General features: G+C 42.9%; 1 protein-coding gene across 3 annotated transcripts in view; it reads left to right on the top strand.

Moving 5' to 3' along the window:
• Positions 1–22,859, top strand: part of NDST4 (N-deacetylase and N-sulfotransferase 4) — a 105,273-nt gene that overhangs the window by 8,969 nt on the left and 73,445 nt on the right. For all 3 annotated transcript variants that reach the window (XM_059843676.1, XM_059843675.1, XM_059843674.1), the window contains exons 2-3: positions 6,276–6,359; positions 20,701–20,843. The gene's annotated coding sequence lies outside the window, so the exon portion shown is untranslated. The remainder of the gene's footprint in view (positions 1–6,275; positions 6,360–20,700; positions 20,844–22,859) is intronic.

The following is a 22,859-nucleotide window of genomic DNA, read 5'->3' as shown; positions in this document are numbered from 1 at the left end:
AATAATCAGCTTTTTGTTGTACGAGATACCACAGTCAGACTTCAGCCTGCCCTGCCCTGGCTGTTGAGACGTGCAAGGAAACACTCCATCAGTCAGCTCCCAGAAGGCCTCTGCCTTGTCCCTGTGTTAAACCATTTCTAACAGCCTGTTTCTAAGCACAGCTTTCTCCCAGCCTTCAGAGCAATCCAAATTCACAAGCAAAGGAGGAGTTTAGGGGTTAACAGTAATTGGAGGAAAAGGTTCACCCATTGTAGTTGTTAAATGTGGGTTTGTTTCGCTCTAATCACCCATTAGTGTTGAAACATTATTTGTGTGCCTCTGTATAATTTATAATATATAGCTCTGTACTCAATGCCTATATTTAGAAGTTTATAAAGTGTATGCATTTATAATTCATACTATATAATGGTATAATCAAGTTTAACTTCTGAAATGAACAGTTCATTTACATTTTTACCAGGTACCTACCAGAAATTTGGGAATCTTTAGATTAGCCTGATCCACTCTGACTCAGCTTGGTTATGGAATGAGTGGATGGCAGCAGGTATCCCCTGTGATGTGGAGTGCAAGGAACGATCTAGCACATCCCAAAGTGATTTTGTTTAATTCATGCAAGTCCATGGGTCTCAGGAATTGGTTTAAGGCTTTCTTCATCCAATTTTGTGCAGCTTCTTCCCCTTGTACTGTGTTACTGTTCTCAAGGGGCCAGAGCTCAGGGAAAAGGGGTTCTGTTCTGCTCGTGGCATTTCAGGCTTAAGGCCAAATGGAGCTGCACAGGTGTAAATAAAGAGCAGATTTGGTTCCCAATGTCCCTCGTGCAGGACTTGAAGGCTAACTGGTAAGAGAAAGGAAAAAGTGGACTGAGCTCCTCCCTTATTTAATTCCCCTAATAACTGCTCCATTCTTTAATTATACTTATGTAATTGCAGCACCCAGGAAAAGACTTACATTTAGTCCCTGTGACTGGAGTTTTTGCTTTTAAATTTAGATCACTGGCTCGTTAAATACATCCTGTAGTTGCATGGCCAGGAACTGACTTAGTGTTGATCTGTTTGACATTATAATTACTCCTGTCACTGAGTTTACAGCTTCTCCTTGGAGCAGGGCACTCCACAACAATCCCTGCTCAGAGACCTTCCTGCCAGGCAGAGCTGTGGTTCAGAAGGTCTGCAGCACTGCTGATCCATGAACTAGCAATTAAGGGCTGCTAACACAGGTACTGCGAGCCACTGACTCCCCTTCAGCAGCACCAGCACACCAAGGTGCAAGTCTGTGCTGAACACACCTGATGATCCTTGTTCATGGATGGGCAGAGGAGTAAATATCCCTTTCTTTTTCCCAAATGGAAAACAGGATCTCAGGAGAAACAGGCTTTTTTAGGGTTTGCCTCCCAACTACATTTGACTTTTCTGTTTCAGAGAACTGATCCTGTTTTTACTGAGGAAAGGAAGTTTAGGAGAAATCATTCTACGCCTCCATGCAACTTATCCTTGTGCCAGGTTTTGGTTCCACTAAAGAGGGAAAATATCCTTGTATTTTAGAATTTGCTCATTAACCAGAATTATGAGATAGCAGACTCTGAACCTGAGCTGTAGAGGAAGCAGAAATGGCTTTGACAACACCCACTGCAGCAATTTTGCTCTGTGGTTATTAATTAGACAACCTGAAAAAATGCTGAAAAGTTCAGGGCTGAACTTTTCTTGCCCAAAGAAGGAATTTAACTGTGAGAGCAATTCCTCACATTTCCAAAACCAGCTCCTGGTCTGCACAGTGGACAAACACCATCCATGTGTTCTCTGGCCAAAGGGATGTGGACTGATTTTCTAAATGCCAGCTCCTCCAGTCTCCATGGAGCAGGTACCTGGACTGCCTGGCATGAGAGCACGTGACCTGGCTGTAATGCAAGACATCTTCATCCTCATGCACACTGCTGATGTTTACTTTAAGTGTGCCCAGTGAGCAAACACACAAGTGCATTAATTCCTTTGCAGTCTCCTGATGTATACAGCAGCTCTGTGATTTGATTTGAATTGATTTTGCTGCTAACTCTGGTGACCTCCAATAACAAATTGTTGCATTCGCCACAAAGTGATTTATGATGGCAGGACTCCCTATTGTATAAATACTTTGCAATGCATTAGTCAGAAATCCACTATCTTACTTCATTAAACCAACAAATACAATCAATTCTTATCTGATTTACAGTTTTTATGCACGGAAAAATGATTTTACCTTTATGCCAAACGGAGTTGAAATGTAGCTCACATAATAAGAAATGTCTCTGCCTCAGTGTGTAAGTGCCACTAATCACAATCAGAGCCCGCAGTTCGGGATTGAGGCTCTGATCACTCTCTGGCTGGCACCTTACAGGAATGGAATGCATATGCATGTTTTGATAAACGGCACTGAGCATTAGCACTGTGCCTGTTTGTAGCTAAACACCCACCTCGTTTTAATCAAAATGGGAAATCAAAGGCATGGCTGGAATGCCAGCATGGAACAAATAGTATTAGGAGGCCAAGTGTTTGCCAGCAATGCATTATTAGTTACTGCCTCTCCTCTCAAACATCCCCCAGGTCTCTAACAGCAGACCTGTGCGTGGTGATACGTGTATCTTAAAAATGTCATACGCAGGAATCACTTCAGTCAGACCTGAAATGCAGAGCCAGGACTTGCTAGCTGTACGTACGTAAGAAAATTAACACATTTTCAGAAGTAATGCATCTTCTAATTTAAAGGGATGGATGTACTGCTGAATCTATGGCTCCTTATTACAACACAGAGTCAATGAAAAGAGCTCTCACCCAACTGCTCTGCAGTCCATCAATAATTCTGCCAGAACCACTAAACACTACATTGCCCATGGAGTCCCTCTGTCCCAGTTATTTGCATCATCATTTTGAAGTAAAACTACCTGGGGCAAGGTGTTGGGTCATTTTTCCCACATTGACCCTAGCCCCTTGGGCTTAGAGTGTGGAGAACAAGGAAAGTTTTAAAATCCTAAAGCAGTAAATGAAAATAATTGAACATTTTCTCTGAGTGATTTAGTTACTGAGATGCTGCAAAGAGATGAGTGGCAGAGGAGAGTTTTCTGACGTGTCCTCTCCCTGTGCCAGATGTGCTTTGCCAAGAGCAGGGTGAAGCCGCCTCAGCCCTCTGGAGGTGACCTCCAGGCTCAGCCAAGGGAAGGAGGCACTTTCCTGAGGAGGAGCTCCAACACAGCTGAGCTCACCATCTGCCATAGCTCTGAGAGCCCCCGGTGAGTGTGTGTGGCCAGCCTGATTTCAGGGGCTTCTCTCAGTGCTGGCTGTGCTGAGCTCCTCCAGCAGCAGCCAAAGGCAGTGCTTGGCTGCTGCTCCCATGGCCGTGGGACACAGCCCGGGCCCAGCTTTGCTGTCTCCTTGCCCTGTGGGAAACCCGAGACAGCCCGCACTGGCTCTGAGTGCTGATGCCAGGGCTGCCCCCCAAACACCAGGCATGCTGCAGCCTAGGCCCTGTTTGAGATTCTCTGCAGAGATGAATGATTAACAGCCAACCCCAGTCATGCTCCAGGTTCTGCTGATGCACAGCCCTCCCCTCTCTCCCATACTGATGGGGGAAAGGGCCCTGCCCGTGGCTGCTGCTGCGAGGGCTCTGCATTTCTGCAACATCAGCTGCACCTCTGCAGAGGCACATGGCAGCTGCCTGAAGGAACAACTCCCCCACAGATGCATTGCCAGCATTCCTGTTATACGTGGGCACAGGTCAGACACCAGTGGGGCACTGTTATCAACACACTCAGCATTATGTCATTTGCTAGACAAGTTATTTTTGAGCTTTTAGGACCCAACACTTCCAGTTCCACAGTAGACTTTTTTCTGTAAGGAATGGCAGGACCCTGGACAGATGCCTGGAATGTCATGGGACACACACAGAGGAATCAATCTGTCGCTTTTTGAGCCCCTCATGCTAGAGCAGTAACTCTGCTAGCTGTCAGGAAATAACATCCCCTCCTCTCTCTCTGAAGCAAAACATCTGATCTTGATCATAAAGTCTGTGCCCTATGCCATTAATGGAAGCAAAAAAAATTAAAAATCCAGGAAACACTTGATAGCTGGGAAAGAACAGAACCACAACTCTTTGTGGCATCTAAGAATAGTTTCTGTTCTCTCTGTGATGCAAGAACAAGAGGGAAAGGATGAAAAACACTGGTATCAAAGGATTTTTCTTGTCAGAAAGGCTGCATTACTGTCCTTACTAAAGGACTTCAAAGTGGGTTTGATTCATCTAGACTATTCAGTGATATCTGTTCCTGTCATAGCTATGGACTTTTTCCAGATCATACATTTTTTATCAGCAGGTAAAATGTTGCTATGTCTTCCAGGAGTTCCTAAACACTAAACTGCTGTTTCTAGAATCAGAGATCCTTTTATACGTGACACAAGAGGTTGGATTTTCACTAGTTCTAAGAAACCTGCCCAATTACACTGCAATATACTATGAAACCATCTTCATAAAGATGGAATTAATAAAGATATCAGATGAATGCATAGACAAAGCCTGACTTCCAGAACCAGTCCATTTAAGAAGATATTTCTCCTATGTAAGGAGATTTCTCAGCCTGATGCACTGTCAGAGCATTTTCCTGTAAGATTTTTATGTTAACTTCATGCACAACTGAGTGCACAATTCATAGGTCAAAACTCTTTGTTTGATATGTGCTCCTTTTCCCCTTTGCCCCTGTTACACTGTGGCACTGCAGATGAAAAAAAAAGAGAGTTTGCATGTGTTTTCACTAAGATGAAGGGTTATTTCCTGCCCATCTCCCCACTGAGAGCCCAGTTGTAGGTAGGGATGTCTGCCCCTGCCTAATCTTTCCAGAGTGGGAAGGCTCCTTAGCTTGTACACTTAGAAGACCATAGCAAAATATTGGGGAAAAAAAAAAAAAAAAGGTATGAAATAAGTTTGATGTGAGTTGCAAAACCCCAAGTATTCATTCTGTGACCAGGTGAGAAGCCCTCATTAGCAGGTGCAGTGCTCTTACAGAGAAAAATGGCATTTTGAAATTACAGCCCACGTGCTTTCTTCAAAGCAAAGAGCCAAGGGCACAAAGAAAACTCCTCAATGAATCATGAACTCCCGTTAGTACAGTGCGCTTTGTGTTCAGAGGTTTGGCTGAAAGGGTGAAAAAAAATCACCTCCTTTGGTGCAGCTCTATTAGCACAGTGCCAGAAAAGTCAGAAGAAACTGCTAGGTGGCCTAATTGTAGGCAAGCCTTGCTTAAATGACAGTTTACTATGTGTTTTTAGGTATTACCTGTAGATATTCCTTTCAAATGTGTTTTCTCTAGAAAGCATTTTGCCCTCAGAATGATGTGAGACCATTTATCCATGAGTTTCAGGCCTATCACATGAAATTAAGCACCAGAATGCTCAGTAATTAGAGACCTCACCCTGGAAAATGGATAATGACAGAGTCCTTGAAATCAATGAAGGTTAAAGCTGCCTGTTTATAACAACACCTCTATAAACCCAAAATAAGATGTTGATTAGGATATTATATCAGCCACATAACAACTCTATTTAATGCTGTAGGGAAAGTTTATTTTGAGCATTGCATGACTTCACAGACTGATCCAGCAAAGAACCCCCCTACTTGGCAAAGACACAAATATTGTGCTTTGTTCCAACTTGTCCCATGTCCATACACTTCTCACAGGAAATCATTTAGGGACATAAAGGAGACGTGAGGAGTTCCTGAAAAGAAATGTCTGCAGAAAATCAACAAGTCCAATGTTGTTTTCCCCAACAGGATTGTGTAAATGAGCCATAGGTCAGCCAAAGCTCAGGCAAAATTCCCAATAAAACAGCTACAAATTGTGTTTAGGTCAGTTTAGGACCTAGTGCCTGTTAAAGCAAATAGATGTGGTACTCTCCTCTTGCCCCTCCCGCCTGAGAGGCTGCCTGGCAGGTGGCACATGTCCCACCCTGGAAACATTCCAGGCTGGGCAGAGTTCTGAGCACCCTGATTTGGCTGCAGGTGTCCCTGCTCAGTGCAGGGAGCTGCTCCAGGTGCTCTTTGATGGTTCCTTCCACCCCAAACCATTCTGTGACTGTGTGACCTTCCCAAGGGATTACATGGGTAAACAGAAACTATTCCTTAGCCTTTTTTCTCATGAATTCTCATTATTAAGTAATTACAGTTTTTGGAAATATGTTGGTTTAAGTTATGCTTTTAACAGAAGTTTTATAAATATTTTATGATTTTGCTTTCATACAAGAATTTTAATCTCACAGGCAATAAAGTTCTCCAAAATGATCTGTACAACCTCATATTTACCCCTGAGCAAGAACTCTCACACAGGCAGTGCCTAATGCAAGGTAAGCCCACATTCTTAATTTCTCTGTTTGCATTATTCCTGCAGTTAAACCTTGAATGTGCCCCTAAAATCTTAGCAAAGATCAGACTTCCTTAGAAGTTGATGCATTCTGTTCATAATGAGTTAAAGATTTCAGGGGAGGTGGAGTTGTTTTAGTACTCCTCAGACCTTACAAGCATTTGGGTGTTTGCAACAAGATGTGTTTTGTTTTCCTGGTCAAGAGCTGAAAAAGAAGATTATGAGGGAGGAGAAAAGAATATCTGACCTTTTCTAAACACTGCAATTTTTGTCACCTGAAATCAGATCTACCTTCCATTACATCCACACAGCACTGTCAGCATGTACAGTGGAAAGATGAGCTCTAAATCCTTCTGAGAAGTTCAAGTCCACAGGTTTGCAATAGATCTTCCTTTGTGCTCTTTCGTCTTTAAATTTGCTCTCACAAAGAATCCATGAACTATAGGATTTGATTTATTATTTCTCACTCCTGGCTGCACTCAGCTTTTGGAGTCCAGGCCCCGATCTAATTTTGGTGGTTGTGAATCGTTTCTTTGACTGAAAAGAAAATCACAGGAGAATTTCACTGTATTGCCCTGTCTCCTAATGAACAAAGACAGTGCTACTCTAGAAAGTTCCAGATTTCAAAGGACCAAGATTTTGAGTTTCAGTAGTCCATATTGGCCAGTCAGAGACTTCCTTCTGGCAGTGCCAATAACCTTAAACACTACAGATCTCTAAACTGTGGAACCTGTCAGCTGAGAGCTTGTGCTACACTAACTGTTGAAAAGTGGTAGATGACAATACTTTCAGCTCAGCCTAACTCTGTTATTAAGTCTTGTTAATGATTTTTAAGCCAAGACTCATCTGGGATTCTGAAATGAATGGAACTCAACACTTGCAGCTGGACAAGAGGGTGTCTACGCTCAGAGACTAAGTAACCAAGGAATTATTTCTCAGGCATCCTGTGTGGAAGGTTATATTGTTTAAATAAGAGCTTTAGGCCCAGACAAATAAAATAAGACACATCTGTTATTTTTTCCTCTTAGCCTTAGTATCTGGTAATAATAAGATTCATTCCTTCAACTGAGTCAAAGCAGCAGGCTTGTTTCTTGTGGCTTTCCTGCTTTTGCTGGAAGGTAAGCTAGCAGCATCAATTGTATTAGTGTTTCTGTCAACACCCACATTAAATATGTTTCTGTCTAGGAGACATCACATTCCAGCCTACTCTGGACATCTAAATTTATCAATCTTTCATCACATCCATATTGAAATCCAGCTACCACCTGGATTCCTGTAGGGTTTACTTTGTGAAATGCTCAGAATATTTCTGTTCCAAATATCAAATTAAAAATTAACTGAAGTTTATATTTAGGCAGGACAGCCAATAAACCACAGACACTTTCTCTTCTATCTTTCTGCATTTTTGTCAGAGCAAAATCCCATAACCCAAATCAGAATTTGGTACATGCTGTGCTTTTTTGGTAATCCTTTAACCTGCATTTATTTTCCCTTATTTTACAAGTTTAGAATGCCTTAGTGGCATTGCCACTAAGCCCTTTGCACTCTTTTCCATGTCCTGTGAAATTTAGAAATGGATATGTGAATTTCAGCAGGGTTTCCTGGGATTTTCCTGTTGTATTGACTGGAAAGCTTTGGACAACAATTTCAGCCGAGGGCTCAATTCCCTGATGTCCATGCAGCCTCTGGCTCTGCCTTACAGCCTTATTGTAGGGCAAAACACACTGGGTTTACGAGTTTCTAGGTGAGGCTGAACTCCATACCCACAGAAATGCAGATTGTTTTTCTCTCAAAGTTATTCACACGCTTCAGAGTGATTCTTACTCAGAAGGTCTCACAGGTTGCATTTTCTCATCTTGCATTATTACAACTAGAACACAAACATCACAGTTCTTATTTCAAGGGGCATTTTCATATGGGCAGGGCACTTTCTTCTGGCAAACAGTCCAGTTTCTACTGATACAACCTCATCTCATCACTGAGAAATACTCTGTGCCTTCCTTTGGAGTACAGTCTTATTTATAGATCTACAAGCAGCAGAAGCCTTCATACAAAATTGCATTAACCCCTGCAGAGCATATTCATTGGCACTGAGATCAACAGCTTCAGTCAAGTGCCCCTTGACAAAAACAATCAGAGACATGAACCAGTGAGGCAGTTACTTCAGCGTTCTCCAAGGGAGAAAATTAAATATATACATATATATATATGTGTATATATAACTTGGAAGTCTTAAAAGTGTATTTGCATTTGAGTTTTGTGAGCTCCAGATTTCAGCCACCGTTCTTGTTTTGTCTTTGTGTCCTTTTTTAAAGAACACTGTGGGATCAGATTTCTTCTTTTCCTGCAGGTGCCCAGTTATGTTCAGACCCTGCTGTGTGGGCTTTAGGGAGCAAATGTGTACCACACAGCCCCTACAGCCATCTGGGGTCTGCTCTTTGCAGTTCACAAGAGGCTGTTACTGCTTCTGTTCTAGCTCACTGCAGCTGCCATTTACTCTTCTACTGGAACCAAGTTCTCACTCCTCTGATCCAGCCACAGCTGCTAACCACAATTATGTACAGACTCCAAATCCAGCTCCAAAAGGGAAATATTGCTGCATACAGTTCTGTTTGCTGATTCCTTCCAGTTTTTTGTAAGACAAGACACTCTTTGATTCAGGCCAGGGAAAGCCATGACAGGCTGGAAATGAAGGTGGAAATTCTGTAAGCCTATTAAAATCCTAGCTGAATGCAAAATTTAGCACAGGCTTAGCTGTAAACATTTAAAAACATGAAAACATGTTTTGCTGAACTGGGGTCTAAAGCTCCCTACTTATAATGGACAACATAATTTAACTTTACACTCAGGATCACTGGGAGTGAGCTAATGCAGAATCAATGGTAAAACCTAATAGAAAGTGAGAAGATTTGAAGTTTCACTTTTTTTCTTTCCTTTGAAAAGAACTATGCCCTTTCAGTGCTGTTTTTCCCTCAGTCCTCCCCACCTACCATGGCATACCCATAAATGCACATTTAAGAATGCTAATTAAGAACATATTCAAAGCAAGAGCAGTAAAAGGGTGGACACAGAAAAAGGGTTCGAGCACCAAAGAGCAAATTAATACCCATAAAGAAGAAACAAAGACAGGAGAGAGAAAATGAGAAGGAGAGAAAAGAAGAGAGTTTGCTGTGCTAGTAAATAAGCTGAAAATTACATTCCCAGATGGATACCAATAGCCTTTTCTGTCAGCAGAACACCGGGATTACTGCCACATGATTGAATATTATATATATTTCTTGAAGTTTACAGGACTTTATGTAAGCATCTAGCAGAATAATTAAGGAGCCACTCTGAGCTTCCCTCATAAAAGTGCTGTGGTATCTGGTTTTGCAGAATAATAGGGTATTAAAGCATCCATGGAAATGCCCATTTACCTGCTAAATGGATGTGTGCAGCCCTAAGTGTGGATACAAATTCTCCAGGAGCAGCTTTTCAGCTGCCATTTCGGGTGATGCTTGATAACAGCATCCTGTAGCTGGGCAGAAGCACAATTGCCTGAACAAATGTGGGACACTGACTACAACTTTCCTTTTGTTAAAGTCAAGGACCAAAATTTCTGGTGTAAAAAAAATTATTGCGGGTAGCCAAAACATCTAAATCATTGTAAACAACACAGCTACTGCTCAGAAATTCTGATGACAGCAAGTACTCTTTCAATTATCTTTGAACACTTGCTTTGAAGTTCTGTTCATGCACACAGGTATTTGTATTCAGGGATGTTGATTGCTACCATGGGATGAGACTGCTGGATCACGTGGTTATCAGCATTTGGTTAATGGAAATAGAAAAAAGTGGTGGGAAGAAAGCACAGCCCCATTTGATCCTATTTCATTTCAACTCTTTTCTGAACAAGCCTGTCCAAAAGAGTGATGTGCTGTATCTTAGCCACTCGTGCAATCCAAGGGATTTCATCTCAGTTTTTGTTTCACATGAGATTTGGAGGTGGGAGGTGGCATTTTGTTATGAGAGCCTGGCAAAACACCTACAAGCAAATGATAATGTGTAGTGTACGAAGAGTGACTCCTTGTTCTTGCTCACCAGAGTCAGTAAGGGGCACTTAAAAAACATCATTGTTACCTGAAATGCCTTTGTAGTCTCCAAAACAATTTCACAGTGCCCATCAAAAATTTATTAGCTAGAACAAGATGAAATGGAAGGTTAAAAGTGAGTGCATTACCTCTAACAGATTATGAATATGACCAAGGTAATTTTTAAGCACTTTTAGGGACTTATTCAGAAGAGACTAATTATGAGAGGCACTACCACCAGAAAACACATGAGCAGAACAGGCTGCTGTAACAGGTTTTAAAATGTGTCCAAGAAAACCACTGAAGGTTTGGATTAGCATTTTCCTAATTGCTGGAGCTGTGAACTGCCAGGAACCCCTCCCACCTAGCTCTCTGTGCCTCAAGCTGTTTAAAATACTGGTTCATCCAAAATAACAGCATTGGCTGAGTTGAAGCTGTGTCCTCAGCTGGAATTAAAGTTGGAGCTCCTCCTACATCAGAGGAGTTTTACTGTAGTCCCAGTTTCTCTGGGAAAAATGGATGAGTAAATTGCCTTTAGGGCAAGGACACCTACAGGCTGAGCAGAGCAACAGACCTTACTGCCTCCTACTGCAGCTAACTGCAGGAACAAGCTTCCTAAGGAATGCCAAGCCAAAGGAGAGAGACCCTGCCAGTGAAAGCACAGCCCTCCTTACTGACACTCAGCATTTCCCCTCTGCTGTGACACGTTCTAGCTCATTTTACAGGAACTGACACTGCCTGTTGCAAGGGATGGCTTTGAGTCCCACAGGTATTGATGTTGGGGAAGCCTTTCCCAAGTGCTGAGTGTTCATTTCTTGAAAACCTGCTACTTGGAAAGTGCTCCAAGTTGAGGAGCCAAAACCACACCTGTCTTAAAACATCAGGTTTGTCATGGTGAATGCCAAAACCAAACCTTTTCCAATCTTTACAAGGATTTTTTCCCTGTTATTTTGTATACTAAGCCTGGCTTTGGAGAGCCTGTAGAACACAGAAACCAGCTAAAAAACAAGCCCTGATTTACTCCATGTGTAAGCTGTGCTAAATCACACACTGAGAAAACACAGGATCTCTAGTATTTCCAGGCTCATTTAAAGTTAGATATTTAATATTATGTCTTATTTGTTGGATAAAACTTTTAATTTCTTGGCTTCATTATTCATGAGCTACCAACATTTGACATGAAGAACATTTTGATGGAACATTTGGTGCTCTCAATATAGGTTGCTTCTTGATTGTATGCAAGTCCTTAGAAAATCAGAGCCATGGTGCTTGCATTCACAATTCCAAATTTAATTGCTGTAACTGTTCTGCAATTGTTGCTTTAAAGGCTCTGGTTTCACTAATGCCCATAGTCCCACAAATGAACTAACACAGTTCAAACACAAAAGACCTTGGTGATGGAGGATGAGAGACAAAAGCTCTCTCCATCAATTTTCATGACAGGTTTCTGTAATCCAAGTCCAAGGGTCACATGGACCAGGGCTGGCAGAGCCCACAATCCCCTCCCACAGCTCCAAGGACAGACTCATCTCTCCTGCAGTGCACTCCCTGCACTTTCCCCTAACTCTGCCACTTGTGAGCACCTTTGGCTCAGACAGGGAAGGCACCCAACTGATCTGTCCTTTGCCACTGGAAGCTGTTCTGTCATGGCTGGGATGGCAGCAGCTTCTCTTCTTAACAGCTTTTCAACACTGTTTCCACCATTTTTCCATCTACCTTTCCTCCATTTTGAGATTTCCAGTACAAACAGGACTCCTGTTAGCTACCAGAAAAGTGAAATATCATTAAATAATTTTGCTGGGTGGCAATCAACCACACTTCTCTCACCTGTCACTCTTCAAACATGCAAGTAAAGCAGAAGTAGTTGGAATAGAGATCCCTTATTTTTATTTTCTTTTTTCCCCCCTTTCTCTTCATTGTGCTTTATTGATAGGTGAAGGGCTAATTTAGTCTCAAGAGTGTTCTGTGTCCACCCCAACTATTTCACTTCAATAAATAACCTTGCTGTGAATACATTTTAATTAGTGATTTCATAGTTGGAATTGTGCAATTGTAATACAGTAGGCGTGAGGAGCTATTGAAATAGTATAAAAAGGCATAATTATTTTCAAAAGCTCTGCGGGAATAACACAGGTAAAAAAATCCCCTGCTGGCACCTGTTTTCTGTGTCCAATGTATCATTAGCACCTCACATTCTCTCTGTGTTCATCAAAGGGTAGACTACAGGTGCTGCAGGATGCTCCCACAGTGCTGGAGATTTTTCCTTCTTTGTTTGCTGTTCCTTGCTGAGGTCATTATAATGAAGACCAGATTTTTACTTCATTTGACAAGTTTGTTCTAATTGACTGAAAGATATTACAAAGAAAAATGGGAACAAAACCCGGAGATTCAGAAGGATTTTCCTGACTGTCTGGGCCTGGCCTGGGATTCTTTCATGCAGTGTGGAATAAGTGAAATAGGGCCTAAGAATAAAAAAATCAAACCCTTGTCATACGTGTTACTGCTGAAGGCAGGCTGGCAAGGGCTTTGAGGAGTGAGCAGAAGAAAAATCTTGAAAGAAGCATCAGCTCATTTCAAATCTGAACTCGAACTTGCAAGCAAGATGCCGGGCTAGAGAAACTTGGTATAAAATGAAGGGTCTTGACAATGTCTGGGATGGATTAAATCAGGCACTGGTTACCTTTTCTAGGATGCAGCTCAGTTAATTTGGCCATTGCTCTCAGGACACACCCTATGGCGCAGAATAACAAGATTGATAAAGGCCAGCTGGATTTTTAAAACAGGCTGCATTTGATTTACATGCTCCCTTGAAAGCCCTTTTTGTCTTTTAAACAAAATTATCATGTTTAAGAAAACTGCCAGAACTTCACTGGCATGTCAGTGAAAACAAGAAAGTTGTTCTTAAAATGTAGCAATTTACACCTACTTAGAGTGACTACAGCTAAGGAACAGTACGTATGAGCTGTCATATCTGCTCCCTTCAACTCCCTCGCCTGTGGCTGTGGCCATCCTGGCAAGATTCCTGCCCTGCACACAGTCTGAGGGAGTGGGCTGCCTTCAGCTCCTCGTGTGCTGGCATTTGAGCCAGCTCTTCCAGCCCAGGCCAGAGCAGCCTGGCAGCAGGGGCTCAGCAGCGCTCAGTCCCCCTGCAGAGAGGGGAGCCACAGGGTGAGCCCAGGCTGCTCCTCCTTTCTGAGAAAACTGGGAAAACAATGCTGGTTATTCCCACTCTACCTCTGTTCCCATCTCCCCTTGGTTTTGGACAGTAAATCCCAGAATTAAGAGAGGAAGTAGCTGCAAAGCTTGAATACAGTCCCTGTCTGAGCTCAGCCCTATCCCTCACACAGCCACCAGAGGCTCAGTGGGCTCTTGGACACGATGGCATTCCCAAGAGGGAAGTTTGCTGCCCGTGCAGCCATATGTGCCTCTGCAGAGGGAGCGTGGCAGTCCTGAGCTCTGCTCTCCCCTGGGCCTGGAAGTGGCAGCTGCCACTCAATGGAGTGTGGCAGCACCGAGTACAATGCAGCTGACTCTGCTCGTGGCTCAGCCGTGCCGTGGCTGCTTTGTCAGAGATTCTGTGTTCATTGCCCTGCTCAAGTACCTAACCATGGTTAATAGGGAGAGAAAAGCTGATGGTCTCAGAACCAAATTCCTAGGAAAAGCAGTGAAATGACTCCATTTGAAACTTGGCTAATTCAGAAAATGAGACTTCTCAAATCCTGTAAAAGTAACAGATTACAAAAGCAATTCAGTGATCCTGCCATGCCTTTGAATGTGTATGTCACTGCAAAGGCTGACAGTATCTCTGCTTCTCCTCTTGCAATGCAGACCTGGCCTCTGCCTTATTCACCCCTCATTGGTGTTCAGTTGTTCCACTATTTCTCCTGCTAGCTCTTAAATTTCTCCAATCTTAAACATCAGCTGAGAGGAGCAGGACTGACATGGGAGGAGCTTGCTTGTAAGTGACCTTCTCAGCACAGCACAGCAGCATCCCTCCCTGGCAGCAGACTGCTGCTAATTAATTACCTGTGCATGGCTCTAGGCAGGAAGGTGCTTTCATCGAGAGCACCAATCAAACAGGAGTCCTGTTTGCAGAGAAACATCGGGGTAAGTTATGTTCAGTTGTCATGGGATCACCTGCTTGAATCCATCAATACTAAGGGCTTTGGAAGAGGAGGAGGAGGTTGAAAGATGGGGACTGGGAGTTCAGAAAGCAGTCAGCTCACCTGAAATGCAGCAGCCCTAAAACCTGGGGTCAAAAGCAGGGGAAAAGCCAAAAATTAAAAATAGTCCCAAATATGAATATTTAGTCAGTGACACAAGAAATTAAGACTGAGTGTGTTTGCCTGTGCTTTTCTGTGGAATGCTTGGGAAGAAGTCTGAGCAGCCTACACAGACTTGAAAGAAACATGTAATAAAGCAACTCAACAGCAGAGAGTTTAAAAACTCGAGAGGGCTGAAGAGCTAAGGACCTTTCCAACTCTGTACTGGGTGCTTTCTTGGCTGAGTTCTAAAATTAAAGAGAAGCACACTGAAGTTGTAAAGTAGAATAGACACCCATCTGTTTTGTACAGATAAAGCTCCCAAAATGTTTTGTATCACTGAGGAAATCAAAGCACAAAACAAAGTTCTTCTGGGAAAAATAAAGACTGAAATCAAGAAATAAAGAGAAAAAAATTATCCCCACCTGCTGCCTTGCAGTTGGTGGAAATTGAACATCTTGGATTCATCTGTCTGCCCTGGACAAATAATTGCTGTTTACCATCCTGGGGGAAAGCCAGGAAAGCAGGGGAGATCATAATCCTCAGAGCATTCCCTTCCTTTTCATGAAGTGTACTCAACAAAGCTGTGACCACTTAGAACCCCTGATGAGATGCCTCCCCTGGTGACCAAAGCTCAGCTTTTCCCAGATATGGCAATCTTAAAAAGAAGAGAGCAAGGAAATTGCCCACTCCATTTATATTGCTGAAGTCTGAGTGAGAACAGGTACTTCCAGCTGTTCAAGAAAAGGCAGAGGGATGCACCACATGCTCTCCACCTCCTTCTCTGCTGCATTGGACTCTCTGTGCACATGAGCAAGAAAAGAGGCTGAGTTCTATTCCTTCCTGATGTTCCAGAGAGGAGCAAGTAGCCAGGATTGCGCACCAGTCTCACTGAGATTGCACTCTGCTCCTACAGGACAACCACCCCCTTCTCCTTGTACTTTCTGAATGGAAGAATGAGATGTGGGTGCTGTGTGGTGGAACAGAGGGAAAACACTGCTGAGACACTCGATATTAGCACTACACTTTTTGGGTCTCCAAATTAGGATGCAGTAGAAGAATGCAGTCCCTGCTTTAGCCAATGTAAAGGGAACATTTTTGCATATTTTTGATATGTGATCTTATCAGCAAACAGCTTTTTCCTTTCAGTAAAATAAATCCTTGTAATTCCAAAGTACAGAAATATGACAGTACAGAAAGGAATCTTTATGATGGCTGAAAGTCTCTGCACAGCACACAGTGCAGCTTAGGATAATTATTTATTACTGGTGTTACCATTCCCGAGCCTTTAATGCACTTGTGGCCAGTGGGCAGAAAATGAGCAATCCCTGGTGACAACAGCAGAAATGCACTTCTTCCCATGGCAACTAACTTTTTCAGGTTTCTGTCAGGTTGTAATATTTTTCCCCTCCATGCAAGGGTATTAAAATGAAAACTTTGGATATATAAATCAGAGTAGGGTGAGTTCACTCCTGTGCCAAGAGGGAGCCAAATGAATCCTGGGGATGTTAAAGCTGAGAGGGGCCTCCTAGATCATCTTGGTGTGCCTCCCTTCCCCTGGCCATGAACAGCTGCTGCTGTCACTGGAGCAGAATCCTAAACAGCCCAGGGATGGGGAAGGAATGCCAGGTTCTCCCCTCCAGCTGCTCATCAGTGCATTAACATTTTCTACAAGCGATTTACTACAACAAACTACTTCCTATTTACTTTTCTGTACCTCTATATTTTCTCCTGTACCTTATCAACTACTCACATCCTCACCTCTACAGTCACACTGAACTTTCTCTACCTAGGTTATTGTCAGGCTGATATTCCCTCAGGAATGCTTTTTTCTCCGAAAGCATAAAAAGAACTTCCTTTGTTCTGGTTTCCCTCCATTACATCTTTTAAATACCCAATAATTCCTTAGCATCTTTAGAGTCACCTCAGTGAAGGTATTTATAGACAAGCACATCCCTCCCTCTCTGCTCCAGTATGGAGGCACAGAAGTGACAGCCATGTGACAAACAGCCAAGCTGAGGAACCATGTGGGAGCCTTTAAGAGCCACGAAGAGGAATTATCAATCCCCAGTGCCAGCATGTGTGTACACACACAGGTGTGCCAAGGCAGAAGCAAAGAGAGCAGGGATTTGCTGCATGACTGATATTCCTCCTCCAGGAATGGCTCTCCTAAGGTGCTTTGAGAGCAGTCAGATGGATCTCTTGGTATGCAATTTCATCTATTTCCACTTCACAGAAACAATCACTCTGGGGGTGAAATAAGTCACGTGAGGGGATCACATCCATCTCTTTGCCATTAGGCCCTGCAGAATAATGCCTCATGTTTTCTGCATTTAGCTGCCCAAGCCTTAAACAAGAGGCTCTCCTTCCTTGCCTGCATTAGCACCTGAGGTTTAGCCATGCCATGCTTCCCTACAGGCTGGACCAGGAGCAGAGACCTGCCAGTGCCCAGCAGAAGCTTCATCCCCTTTCCCTCTAGGTCTTCTCCAGCTTCAGTGTCCAAGTTATCCACCACCACTTCCCTTAGGTGGAATTCATCATCCACATGTTGCCTCCTTCCTCCTGGTATCATGGTACCTGTGTTTTCCCTAAAAGGGCTGTTGTAGATGTGATCTTGAAAGAAATCTACCACAGCATTTTTACACTCACAGCTGACTGCATTTCCTGATTTTCCAAAGGGAAAACTCTCTTTGCCATGTTTCTTCTCTCACCAATCTGCTTGTTAACAGCTTTTGAATATCTTCAGACCCTTTACCTGGCATTACCTTTCTGCCTCGTGAACACCAGAGTGCCTGCCTAGCAGTCTTCTGATGGATCATCTGAATGCAGGCTACTTTTTCCCATTATGGAAATATATTTCTTACTGAGAGTTTGATCCATTTCCATGGACCTTAAAGAGTATAACAGCTAGTGCTGTTATCAGTAGCTGCAACTTACACATATCCTGAAACAAACAGTGTTAATGCTGGTAGTATAAGCTTAGTAACAGATAAAACTTACCAAAATGTGTTGGAAAAACAAAAAAAAGTTCAGTAGGTTTGGAAGAAAGGGCTAGCTACATCCTCAGAGTAACCAATTAAAGTATTGCTAAATATAAAGTTTTATCCACTATAAAAACTTTACAGGATGGTCTCAGGTTGGATTTCAGTTTAGTTCAGGTCTGTCATTTCAAAGACTTCTTTTGCTATAGTTCAAAGCTCCATAAAGTAGGTGCAGAGATGGTAGCATAGCAACCACCACAAAGTGAGTTTAAACCCTGAGAAAATGAGCTTTTAGCTTTCTAATAGCAGAGCTTTCATATTCATATCTTCTTGCTGGCTTTGAAACACCTGTGTCTATTTCAGCTGACTTTGCTTCATTCTATCAGTACAGAAAGCTGCATGGCATTACTGAACTACAATTAAATGAACCTGTTTTATGTGAATATTCCTTGGTCATGGACAAACAGAAAACTGAATTGTGAATGGTGAGGAACTAATTTAGTTTTTAAATTAGCATTTCCTTGAAACAGAAGAAGGGTGGTTTTTTGCATGAAGCAGAATTGGTTCCCAGAGTGGGCACAAGAATAAACCTACTTTTTCCTGCTGACTCAGGAAAACCAAATAAACCCAAACATTCACCACTGTCATTTTAAAAATCAAAAACCAGTTTTGTCAGTTTTGAGGTTATACATGCGCCCTGTCTGCACAATAATGTGAGCTCTGTCAGAACAGCTGAGGGACCAAGAGTCCAGAGTTTTGGCAACTTGGTGACTTTTTCTGTTCACCTGAATAGAGTTTAAAACTGTGACTGGTTGGATTTGCATCTTTGAAAATATCTTGGTGCCTGGAGAAGTGGATGTGAAATGCTGATTTAAAGAGCATCTCCAGCTGGTAACATCTGCATGCCCATGCAGGCACACAGCCAGAAAAGCAGTGGATAATAATCAGTGAACACTTTTAAACTCCAATTTTGCATCTTTGTTAGGCTTGAAGCCTTTCGCCTTCTCCATTATTTTTCTAATGAGGGTGATTTTTCCTGCTGATGTTTTAACTGCAATGGACACAGAAGATCCCATGGGAAGTATCTCACACCAGGCCCACCCTCCAGCCTGGATTTATCCTGGAATGAAATGATTTCTACCCGACTGGAATCTCCCTATCCCCACACTGCAGTTGATGACAGGGGATCTTTGGTCAGTGTGTTTTCCTGTGCTCGCCCTCCCGAGCAGTCAGCCCCACAGACACTCACTGGAAGACTCTAAACCTCTAACAGCCAAAATTGGTTCCAAACACACCACTACAGATTGTGCAGCTAGGTGTGATCCCCGTTAACGTGGGGATGCCAGAGGCGGCAGAGACGTGTCCAGGGCACCTGGATCCCTGTCAGTCCTACTGCGGTGCCTGGGAAAGGCAAGGGTCGGGTGGCAGGGCAGGAGGTGGCTGAGCAGAGCTGGCTGAGCAGAGCTGGCTGCTCACACGGTGGCTCTGCCTGTGGATGCCCTGGAGGGAGGGAGGGAGGGAGGGCTGCCAGCACCGGCGCTGTGTGAGAGAGGCTGCAGAGCGGCAGCTCGCTGCCCTCACCCCCATCATTCCCCCGCGCTGGGGCCGGGGGTGCTCAGGGCCCTCGGGGCACTCACACACCCACAGCCACTGTGCCGGCAGAGCTCAGGACTCGTGGCTTTCTTGTGGCAGGGCCACGAGGCAGGATGGAGAGCTTCTGGAGTGCCCTCAAACGAGCTTCCACCTCCAGGCTTGTGCACAAGGAAAATAATTCCCTTCTCTTACACCCTGCATGCAAATATGCACTTGCTCTCCTGCTTGGTCCGTACCCAGTTTTCCACAAAAAGTCAAAGTGAGAAGTTCTTCAAGAGAACCACACCACTGAGAAGCAGCAAGCTGCTACCACTTAGACATAAAACCTTAAAACTCGTAACTCCAGTCAATCTTTTACATGACTAAACTTCTAGGATGCACTTTACTATGCAGTTTTCCACTTCTAACCCAAACACTGTTTTCCTCTACCAACAATAATTCTGTTGGCAGCATTTCAATAGTTCTAGAAGAGGTGTTATAATTCTTCTCATCAACACATGCAAAGCCTCTCAAATTACAGAGCTTTACAAAGAACCTAAAATTCTAACATCCAGGTTACAGGGGGATTATCCAAACCCCCGAGTTTATGTAGTTATGCAGAGCAGAGCTCTGGAGAACATATTCATGTCCTTACTCCACACCTCATTGATGTTTGATGGGAGACAGATCCACTGCCATAATCAGTACTCCTATTTATGACTGACATCAGCTTTCAATATATGCTGTTGACTCATCTTCATTTTCCATAAACATTCTGCATTGGAATGTCATTGCCAATGACTTATTAGCAGCAAAATAACAAAAGCAATACAAAGAACAGCTGTGTTGGATAGTTATTGATTATTGAAAAATGTGTTATTAAAAATGTCAAGTGTTCGTGTCATTCTAGAAAGCCTCAAATAAATTTATCAGAGCTCCTTTTTAACTGTTCTTTTGGGTCTAATGTATGTATTCCTGTGTTCACCAATATAGGGGTGTGTTGGGAGCTGTTTCTTTCCCTGCTGTGTTTATAGAAGCAGGAAATGTTTAATTTTTTAACCAGCGTTAAACAATATGTCTATTGAGAACACACAAATATTGAAACCCAAGAAATGGTTGTGGAGAAATACTTCACTGTGTGCTCCATGTTAAATCAGGATCATACAGATTGATGGCTACAAATGCCATGAGGTGTCATTAACTCCCTTTTAAATAACCCCTGAATGTGTGAATTAATGAGATGTAAACTCCACAGAAGTGCAGAGAAACCCACTCTGCCAAATATCACATGAGTTAAGAGCTGGAAATTGTCATTTACAGAGCACAGACCCCTACATCAACTGTGAGTTTCCTGTGATTCTTCTCTTTCATTGCACCTACTATTTTGGGACCCTGGCTAGTACAGCCAGCCACAACCTGCTCTTTCCCACTCTCTCCAGATTCCTGAAGTAGCAGAGAGCAGAAAATGAGACATATGGCTCCAGAGAGGAGGAGGCCCTGGCTGCCAGCACAGACTGCCACATCAGCAACAGGAGAGCCCCTAGGGATGCATCTGGACTCCCAGGAGGGGACCTGGCTTCAGGTAAAAAACCTGGATGGAAAACTGAATTCAGAGCAAAAAACCAAAAAACACAAACTCACTCATACACCCAACTATTTGATATCCCATATTCACATCCTGGACACAGAAGTTTGGGGTTTTTTCTACTCCTTTTTGTATCTCTGGTTTCTGTTCCTGTTGGTTACTTTTCTTTCCTATTCTGTGAAGAATTCCAAGATGCCAGCAACAAGAAGCTGCTGTGAGGCTCCCTGGATCACTTCTGTTGGGAAACAGGCAGTGAAACAAGGAGTGCCACGGATTTCAACCTCGCTGACTGAGCTCCAGGGCTGAGTACAACATTTACAGTGGGGCTTGTCCTTAGTGTCACTGCTGGAATAGAGATGTAATAAAAATAATTTAACCATCTCTGTACTTCCACAGCTTGGGCAGGATAACATAGGAGAGATTTCAGGCAGTAAATAAGTATAGGAGAGAAATTTAGGATATGAACTTGTTTTAAAGGGGCATGGATCTTTCAGTGTTCCAACTACCCAGGGGGGCTGAGACAGATGGAAGTCAGAGCCTTGTGCTGACAGCACAATAAAACCAGAAAAGCACAAAAGGAAAGCATAACTATAACTGTGCCCATGTGTACCACAGGAAAGAAACACAGGATACAATCAGAAATGCAGAGGATTTCATGTACCCCAGACACATCTCTATAAACCCCATGTCCAGGACAGACAGCACAAACTTGGGTGCTTTTTCTTGTGGGTTTGCCCAAGCCCCTGTATTAAAGGAGGGCTCACACTTGCTGTGACCTGGTTACAGAACAGAACACTGTAAGCTAAAATGGGACTTTTCCCCCTACAGCCTACAATAGGTAATCTACAAAATTAATTTCCTTCACATCTAACGGAGCTCTGTTACGTGGTTTGGCGTGCACTATTGTGTGTGTTAGTCACAGCCTGGCTGAAGGGAAATGCACCATCAAATTTACTGTAACAGCAATTTTCCTTAAGGAACATCAGCACAGATGAATTGGCAGACCCCAACACACGGCTTAAAATCGTCTGTGATACAACATTGCCCTCTATGGGAGTCCAAGGTGTAACAGATTTACAACAGAAACAGCACGCTGCTGCTCTCCGGTCCTATTCATTTTTTTAGCATAGCATCTGCTTTCCTAAAACACTTCTCTTGAACATAAAAGCCTTATGCCACCAGGAGAAATCAACCTACTATCCTCTCATCATGTAATTTATTTCTTTCAAGCCTACTCTTCAAATTGTAACAGATATCTCCATTACTGGTATTTAGCTTTTATGTGATAATTTCAGTTCACAAAAGCTTTGTGCCAAGTGTGTCAGCATTTCTGTCACGCTTAAAAACAACAAGTAAACAAAACTTAAAGCCAAGTGCACACAAGGCAGTAGCCTCATCACTGGTATGAAAAGGCAAACAACATTTGGAATATTATTTCTAAAGTGCACCAAAGTCTTCAGAGAGTCAAGATACAACTCCAGAATACATTACAGATATTTTCAAAAGTAACCTGCTGAACTTTAGTGCCACGAGTAAAGCAGGAATGAGCAGGATAAAGTAGTACAATGGTTAAGTATGGAGTTCTTATTCTCTGGATTATTCCATCCATGTTTTTCTTTGCTTATTTTAATTAAGTCACCTTTGTTTTCTTTCCATGAGAAAAATATATTGTAAAAAGAAACCTCAGTCAAAAGATGGCTGGAGAGCAATGATCACTGGGCCTTGTTCACACTGAACTGTACTGCATAATCAAAAGAAAAACCCAACCATTCCTTCTGCCACCATCCTGATATTTTAGCATTAGTGCTGGAAGTCTGTAAGCAATTCCTACCTCCAGCAAAGGGAATCAATAGCAGTTAGACATTAAAAGCATTTCTTTAGCTTATTAACTCTGTTCTAGCAGATGTTGCAGAAAGATTTCACATCTCTAGAGAAGGCCAGTTCAAAGTAAATATAACATCATGATCTTGATTTCCCTTGTCAGACTAGAGCATTTTCAAGACTTTAGCCTCC

The sequence above is a fragment of the Haemorhous mexicanus genome, chromosome 4, assembly GCF_027477595.1.
Source record: "Haemorhous mexicanus isolate bHaeMex1 chromosome 4, bHaeMex1.pri, whole genome shotgun sequence".
NCBI classification, from domain to species: Eukaryota; Metazoa; Chordata; class Aves; order Passeriformes; family Fringillidae; genus Haemorhous; species Haemorhous mexicanus.
Note: the sequence above shows the minus strand (reverse complement) of the source record. Positions and strands in the feature narration are given on the sequence as shown.